This window comes from Octopus sinensis, linkage group LG22, assembly GCF_006345805.1.
Source record: "Octopus sinensis linkage group LG22, ASM634580v1, whole genome shotgun sequence".
NCBI lineage: Eukaryota > Metazoa > Mollusca > Cephalopoda > Octopoda > Octopodidae > Octopus > Octopus sinensis.
Window position 1 is genome coordinate 26,923,218 of NC_043018.1, and position 9,492 is coordinate 26,932,709.

General features: G+C 36.7%; 1 long non-coding RNA gene across 2 annotated transcripts in view; it reads right to left on the minus strand.

The window, feature by feature from the left end:
• The window catches only part of LOC118767556, a 49,070-nt gene extending 41,162 nt beyond the window's left edge, over positions 1-7,908 (minus strand). Inside the window, exons 1-2 of one of the 2 annotated variants that reach the window (XR_005003478.1) lie at positions 7,821-7,908; positions 4,058-4,187 (exon numbers count right to left, since the gene is read on the minus strand). This is a non-coding gene — a long non-coding RNA (uncharacterized LOC118767556). Of the gene's footprint in view, positions 1-4,057; positions 4,188-7,585; positions 7,701-7,820 lie in introns of those variants that run through there. The other variant, XR_005003477.1, reaches the window with a different exon arrangement.
• Between the last annotated feature and the right edge of the window lie 1,584 nt (positions 7,909-9,492).

Here is a 9,492-nt window from a genome sequence, read left to right on the forward strand (position 1 = left end):
GATCCAAAAAAGGTCAGTGAATAACATCAATGTACCAAATTTGAAAATTTTCACTTAATTTTAAAATTTCAATAAGTGTGGGCCAATCAGAAAATATGCTGTGTTTGTATATTGTACCATGTGCTTTTACTAATAATTGTGTTGCTAACATATAATGATAAAAGGCTACAACGTTTTAGGTGAAAGTATAGCCAATGATATCGGTTGCTGTATTCGACCGGTACTTTATACCTCCTAGGACTGATCGTGAAACTCCCACGAGTCCACAAACGCCCTGATCACCAGAGTAGTGCCCTTTCCGCTTTACCTACAGGCGCATGTTTAGAGTAGGCCCCGTTCACTCGGGTCAGTCTTGCGACATTCACCCACCTTTTAACAAGGTTGCTGCGGGGCTACACATAACGAAAATGCAACAGAAAGCCCTGATCGATAGTCGGGTCAGCGGTAGTTCGTTACTGTTTCATAATGGTTCCTGTATGCATCATTCCATATGTGCCGCAGACGAAGGTGACGAAATCGAGTGTGGGGGTTACTACCAGGCAAATTGAGGTACATCTTAAATTCACGCCAACGGCGCTTTCTTTTAAGAGCAGACAGCGACATTTTAAACATACACACAACCGTTGTTGATGTGTTTTCGTCCCCGTAACTTAGCGGTTCGGCAAATAGAATAAGTATAGTATAGAACAAATATAGAATAAGTCCTGGAGTCGACTAAAGGTGGTACTCCAGCATGGCCGAAGTCAAATGACCGAAACAAGAACACACACACACACAGACTGCAGCTAGGGCGTATGATTACGAAGTTCCCTTCGCAGTCACATGATTTGGGGATCGGTTTCATTGCACGGCAGACTGGGCAAGAGTCTTCGCTGTAGCCCCCGGGCCTAAAAACGCCTCATGAGTGAATATGATGCTCAGAAACTGAAGAAACTCTTTCGCATATCCGCGTATCAGGGGGAGCGGTTCGACAGAAGAGATCGTCAGAAAAAAGTACTAAGCTTGAAATAAGTAAAAATGCCAAAGTTTACTTCTTGAGTCACACCGACTCCTAAGAGTCAGTTTCTCTGTTTCCATGGCGACATATTCCCCGCCTGGACGGGGCGCTGGTCCCTTGCAGGATAACTCATTCTTGCCAGCTGTGTGGATTGGAGCAACGTGAAAATGAAGTGTTTTGCTCAAGAACACAATGCACTGCGCGATCCATGAATCGAAACCGCAATCTTACGATCATGAGTTTAACACCCTAACCCAGTGTTTCTCAACCTTTTTACCCTTGCGTAACCCTTAAAATAAATTACATGTCTCAAGGAAACCCTGCACAAAAAATATATATATACCATATCTTTCTCATCGTAGTTCACGTGGTAAATATTATACATACATACCATACATACATGCATACCATACATGCATGCATACCATACATACATACATGCATACCATACATACATACATGCATACCATACATACATGCATGCATACCATACATACATGCATGCATACCATACATACATGCATGCATACCATACATACATGCATGCATACCATACATACATGCATGCATACCATACATACATGCATGCATACCATACATACATGCATGCATACCATACATACATGCATGCATACCATACATACATGCATGCATACCATACATGCACGCATATCATACATACATGCATGCATACATGCACGCATATCATACATGCATGCATACATGCGTACCATACATGCATGCATACCATGCATACCATACATGCATACATACATGCATACATGCATACATACATGCATACATGCATACATACATGCATACCATACAAGCATGCATACCATACATGCATACCATACATACCTGCATGCATACCATACATGCATGCATACCATACATACATAGCATACATACCTGCATGCATACCATACATGCATACCATACATGCATGCATACCATACATGCATACCATACATGCATACCATACATGCATACCATACATGCATGCATGCATACCATACATGCATGCATGCATACCATACATGCATACCATACATGCATGCATGCATACCATACATGCATGCATACCATACATGCATACCATACATACATGCATGCATACCATACATGCATGCATGCATACCATACATGCATGCATACCATACATACATGCATGCATACCATACGTACATACCATACATACATGCATGCATACCATACATGCATGCATACCATACATGCATGCATGCATACCATACATGCATGCATACCATACATGCATGCATACCATACATACATGCATACCATACATACATACATACATACATACATACATACATACATACATACATACATACATACATACATACATACATACATACATACATACATACATACATACATACATACATACATACAGTGTCCATAAAGTACAGACATCACTTTATATCCCCAGTGATTGTTACATCTTTTGATAACATAATAGGTTAGATAGGATGATGTCTATATTACAATAACCAAAATATGTTGGGCATGTATAGTAATATTATGATCATGATATTAGCATTAGCTTACCGCTTTCTCACAGAACCCCAAGGAACCTTTGCGGAACCCTAGGGTTCTGGGCTACCTCGGTTGAGAAACGCTGCCCTAACCACTCAGCCACGCACCCCACACCTTCAAATAAATACTGGGATGCGAAATATGTGACTAACCCTACAAGATGATGCTCCAGTGTGGTCGCAGTCCATGACAAACAAGTAAAAGACAGTGTGTGTGTGTGTGTGCGTGATTATTCTATGTGTGAGTATGTGCATGAATGTCTGAGAGTGGTAATATACCGATTTCTTTACTACCCACAAGGGGATAAACACAGAGAGGACAAACAAGGACAGACAAACGGATTAAGTCGATTATATCGACCCCAGTGCGTAACTGGTACTTATTTAATCGACCCCGAAAGGATGAAAGGCAAAGTCGACCTCGGCGGAATTTGAACTCAGAACGTAGCGACAGACGAAATACGGCTACGCATTTCGCCCGGCGTGCTAACGATACTGCCAGCTTCCTCGTTAGCTGTGCGTAGCCATTCATCTGTTCTCTGAAGAATATTGCTTCACAAACATACCCCTGGACCTCCTTCACCTCCACATCAGCTCAGCAACACATCTTAGTTACATTTTATATTTAGAAATCTGCGTACAACAGTGTCGCTCACCTTGGAATAATTTGGAAGTAACCATTGATACACACACACACACCTATATATATATATATATATATTATATATATATATATGGGTGCATGCGTGTGTCTACGTGCGCGTATGTTAATATTTCAGAGTATGCATGCATGTGTGTATATACACACACACACACACACACACACACACACATACTTGTGTGTACGTATACACATCTATATAAAGTATATGAATATTATGCGTGTGTGCGTATGTTATAAATATATATAGATACACACATACACGTTTAAAGTATGTCATTGGTACGTATATCAAATGTATGACACACACGTGTAAAAATGTATATGTATGTATATTATGATATGTCAGTGTGAATGTGTATATTTCATGAACGAGTGTGTATATTCATACACACATGATTGATAAAGCAGAAGAGATAAAATGGCGACAAGTACAGGGAAAATAACTTAACAAAAATGGAATCGATAGCGGGGTCAGTGACCGCAAAAATAAAGTATGGAAGGCCACATTGCCAAAACATTCGCTACCACTAGAAGTAAAGCACCAACAAGCTAATCATAAACATTTCCAATGCGCATAAATCAATTATCTATATAATGGAATAGATAGAACAGCAGCTTCCATTTCTCACTTTGAGGAATGGTCAGATGTAGGCAAGGGAGTTAATCACGCACAGGGAGGGAGCTTGATTTGGATACCTTTGTGACGATAGAATTTTAATGAAGATTCATTTGAGAAATGATGTAAGAACGATATTTACTTGATTATTAATACGGCCATCTATTATATATTAATGAACATGTTACAATGTTGAAGATGGTTATAATAGAAGTACTTACCATATAGAAGATATATACAACTTCGCTGAATTGCTTGCGTATACACATATTGTTTGCAGATGCAGTAAAATATTCATTTATGGTTCATTGGTTCATTGTGTATGTTAATAGTTTAGTTTCATCTCTGTAACTGCAAGAGAAAGATAAAATAAAGGACTGTAGACAGATAGAAATGATAAAATGTCTATGTTCGCCCGCATAGTGAGAAACCTAGCTTCCCGGTCATTCGGCCAAAAGGGGTCGACTGATATTTGCTTGTGTATTTGTATTGTTACTAAAGCAGGTCGAGTTAAACAATAAGGTTCTTCATCCCTAATCAGGGTTGACCCGAGAATGCCTCGAGAAAGATCAAGTGGTCAGTGTTTTTCTCAATCTCTCAGTGCAACTGGTGAAAACAATAGGCTGAGAACTTATTTGACAATGTGGATTCAGTTTCGAATTTTAGCGAAGCTATTTTGTAGCTGTTTGTTATACTTCCTAAAGAATGGATTCTCTTAAAGGCATAATGTAATGGTCACTGGAAAATCTAGCATTTTGGGAAGTGCGCACCATTTATGTTGGCTGTTTAGCTCAAGACCACCATTGATTGAAGAGATCTATGATCAAAAGGCGTTCTAGTTATGACAACTCCATCTTTCACTCGAACGTGGCACATCACACAATGTAGAGCTCTTCGCTCAATTTTTTCAAATAGGCAGTGTCTGATTTGAACATTTGGCTGTTATTTCCAGCAGATCAACCGACCATGCAAATTAATAATTTTTTGTAACTAAACACTTTCAAACTTCGGACACTGGTAGAATGTGTCATATAAAACACCCTTAACTCTTAGCATTTTTGAGAAAAACTTATATTTACGAAGTTATTTCACATTAAAGCTCTCGTATTTCGGTAATTTCAACCAATCAATGATGTGTATTCAGCTGAATAAACTTACTGCCGTTGTTTGTCAACAACTATCGGCTGTGTATATTTTGTTTGTCACTGTTATTTATGACATCGTTCGTGCGTTTGTACTGGTTTTAGGGTTAGGGTTTTCATAAATAACAGTGACAAGCAAAATATACACCGTCGGAAGTTCTTGTTGACAAGCAACAGCAGTAATTTTATTCAGCTGAATACACGTCATTGATTGGTTGAAATTACCGAAATAGGACAACTTTAACGTGAAATAACTTCGTAAAAATATAAGTTTTTCTCAAAAATGCTAAGAGTAAAAGATGTAGATCTTTTCGGTTTGAACGGCAGTTTTTAACATAATTTCGAGGTAACTAAAAAATGTTAAACTTCGTATACTGGTAGAATGTGTTTATAAAACATCCTTTTCTCTTGGCTTTATTGAGAAAATTCTATAATTTGTAAGATATTTGCTGTTTTTTTCTTCAATTTCTGCAATTTCAACCAATCAATGACGTCCATTCAGGTAAATAACATTCTGTGCCGTATGAATATGTCCCTCGTTTAAGAAACAGATTGGGTTTATTTACATTTGTGAAGAAAAAACTATGCCCTTCCCTCACCCCTAGCCCTAACCCTAAAACAGATTGAAATGCAATAGATCGATACTAGGATCATAATTATGGGTGACAATTTCATATGACACCGCTAGAAAAAACTGCCGTTCAAACCGAATTGATCCAAAGATGTTTTTATGACACATTCTACCAGTGTCCGAAGTTTGAAAGTGTTTAGTTACAAAAAATTATTTTTTAAATCTTTTTTTTTTTTTTACCCAATTAGCAAAACAGGAATTGGAAACTGGCATTTTGTGCGTGATGGCATTACAACGACAAAACATTCAACGATGGAAGTTTAAATAAATTTTTTTAATGAATAAATTCGTATGAAATTGGAACTGGTATGTAAACAATATAAAAAGGTAAAATCCTCAAGGATTTTATTTTTGCACAAAAATTACAGAAAGAAAAAAAATATACTGAACGTTAAATTACAAAAAAAAAAAAAGCTGTAGTTCATTTCATGTAAACAATACATTTAACAACTGATGTTGATGCGTTTATGTCCCCGTAACTTAGCGGTTCGGCAAAAAAAGACCGATAGGTAAATAACATTCTGTGCCGTATGAATATGTCCCTCGTTTAAGAAACAGATTGGGTTTATTTACATTTGTGAAGAAAAAACTATGCCCTTCCCTCACCCCTAGCCCTAACCCTAAAACAGATTGAAATGCAATAGATCGATACTAGGATCATAATTATGGGTGACAATTTCATATGACACCGCTAGAAAAAACTGCCGTTCAAACCGAATTGATCCAAAGATGTTTATGACACATTCTACCAGTGTCCGAAGTTTGAAAGTGTTTAGTTACAAAAAATTATTTTTTAAATCTTTTTTTTTTTTTTTACCCAATTAGCAAAACAGGAATTGGAAACTGGCATTTTGTGCGTGATGGCATTACAACGACAAAACATTCAACGATGGAAGTTTAAATAAATTTTTTTAATGAATAAATTCGTATGAAATTGGAACTGGTATGTAAACAATATAAAAAGGTAAAATCCTCAAGGATTTTATTTTTGCACAAAAATTACAGAAAGAAAAAAAATATACTGAACGTTAAATTACAAAAAAAAAAAAAGCTGTAGTTCATTTCATGTAAACAATACATTTAACAACTGATGTTGATGCGTTTATGTCCCCGTAACTTAGCGGTTCGGCAAAAAAAGACCGATAGAATAAACACTAAGCTTACAAATAATAAATCCTGGGGTCAATTTATTCGAGTAAAGGTGGTGCTCCAGCATGGTCGCAATCAAATGACAAACAAGTAAAAGAATGAAATAATATAGTTCTACAGATTCTAGCTTTCCTGGTGAGCATTATTAATTCAGTAATAACTTGCCGAGGTCGTCTTTGCCCGTCATACTTTCGGGGTCGATAAATTAAGGACCAGTTGCGAATTGGGGTCGATCTAATCGACCGCTCCCCCTCGCCAAAATTTCGGGCTTTGGGATCTTTTCGGTTTGAACGGCAGTTTTTAAAATAATTTCTAGGTAACTAAAAAATTTTAAACTTCGTATACTGGTAGAATGTGTTAATAAAACATCTTTTTCTCTTGGCTTTGAGAAAATTCTATGGTTTGTAAGATATTTATTGTTGTTTTTTTCAACAATTTCTGCAATTTCAACCAATCACTGACGTCTATTGAGGTAAAAAACATTCTGTGCTGTATGGATATGCCCCTCGTTTAAGAAACTGATTGGGTTTATTTACATTTGTGAAGAAAAAAAAGATACCCTTCCCCCCACCCCTAACCCTAAAACAGATTGAAATGCAATAGATCGATACTAGGGTCATAATTATGGGTGACAATTTCATATGACACCGCTAGAAAAAAACTGCCGTCCAAACCGAAATGATCCGGGCTTTGTGCCTAGAGTAGAAAATAATTTATTAATTCGGTAATAACTTGTGTGCGAATTATTATTAGTAACAAAGGCCTCAGTTTCTAAAATTATGTTATATAAAAATGGGAAAACAAAGTCAGGTATTATGTTTAAATACCTCGTAGCTTTGCTGGCTCATGAATTCCCACAGACAGAAGTTACACAAGTAAATCAAGTCTTCGCAATAGCTATAAACCGAGGGAAAATTCGAAAATAAATAAAGCTTCTTTGTCATCAGAAGTTTGCTTTTAAAAGTCTCAATAAATACTATCAAAACACAACCTTGAAACACGTATTTTTGAAATGTAAACACATACACAAATTCCACTACGAAAACTTCTTAAATATCTTACCTGTTAAACTGAAACATCTGCTTCACATACATGTGTCTATATTCTGATGTAATCCGTTATCGAATTACACAAATATGAAAAAAAAAAATGGACATACTGAGCTAGAAAGAACAAAATATCTCTCTATATATAAACATCTAGCGATAAAAATATCATAAAACCAGCGAAGTTAAAATGAAATCTTTATTATGATCAGGACGATCTTATATAGAATGGGACAACACAGACCAGCGAAGATTAAATGGTTGCCTCGTTAAATAAACCCTTCTTAAAGCAGTTGTTATTGACTAAACAAATAAAAATGGACCAGTCCACTTTAGCTGTTTTCGATTTCTTTTTGAAGCTTTTGTACTGAGGGTATTATTATATATTTCTTTACTACTCACAAGGGGCTAAACATAGAGGGGACAAACAAGGACAGTCAATGGGATTAAGTCGGTTATATCGACTCCAGTGCGAAACTGGTACATTTCGACCCCGAAAGGATGAAAGGCAAAGTCGACCTCGGCGGAATTTGAACTCAGAATGTCTCCCTTAGCGAAGGCAGAGATATTGTTTCAGTCGTGTTTGCTTGTTTGTCCGTGGACAAGATATCTCAAGAACCGCTGGATGGATTCGGATGAAACCTTCAGGGATGTTTGGTTTTATTATTACTGGCATTATTCTCTCTCACAATCTCGGGTATTCATCCTCGGAATCACTAAGTTGTTTTTCGACCAATTTCTCCACCCACCGCCTCGCTCATGCACCTCTTCTCTTCTTCTTTTGGCTTCTCAACACAAGCCATAATTATGGCTTTGGATATTTTCCTTTTGAACGGCAGACAATTTCTAGTTAACTAAACACTTTAAAACTTCGTATACTGGTAGAATGTGTCAAAATAAAACATTTTTGTCTCTTGGCTTTCTTGAGAAAATTGTAATTTGTTTGTTTAACGTAGTTTAATTTTTCGAATTTTAACCAATCCCATGCTCTCTTTTGAGCTAAAATCATTTGCTGCGTCTAAAACTGAGACAACATCATACACACGCTTTCCGTATACGTACGGAAAGCGTGTGTATAAAATTATAAAATTATTTTGTTTGTTAATTGTTTAAATCATTTTCCATTGCCTTCGGTTTTTTTTACACGCGTAACAATTAAATTAATTTAACAATCAAGAAAAAAAATTAGGGTTAGGGTTAGTTATAGGATGTTGTCTCAGTTTTAGACGCAGCAAATGATTTTAGTTGAATGGAGGTAATCGATTGGTTAAAATTGCCGAAATGCTCGGATTTTCAGACGAAATATCTTACAAACTATAGAATTTTCTCAATAAAGCCAAGAGAAAAAGATGTTTTATAAACACATTCTACCAGTATACGAAGTTTAAAAGTGTTTAGTTACCTAGAAATTATGTTGACATCTGCCGTTCAAAAGGAAAAGATCCAACTTTAACTCCTCGACACAACAACGCAATCCAACCAAATCACAAAAATCACTCCAACACAGTTGAACTTTCAGGGGATGCTTGATTTTATTATTGCCCTTGCAGGCGCACAAAGAGGGGGGGGAAACACAATATGAACGGGGCCGTACACAATCAATTTTACCTTTCATCGTTTCAGGAGGTGATAAAATAAGTATCAGTTGAAAACTGGGGTGACTGTTATCGGCTTAACCACTCCTTTAA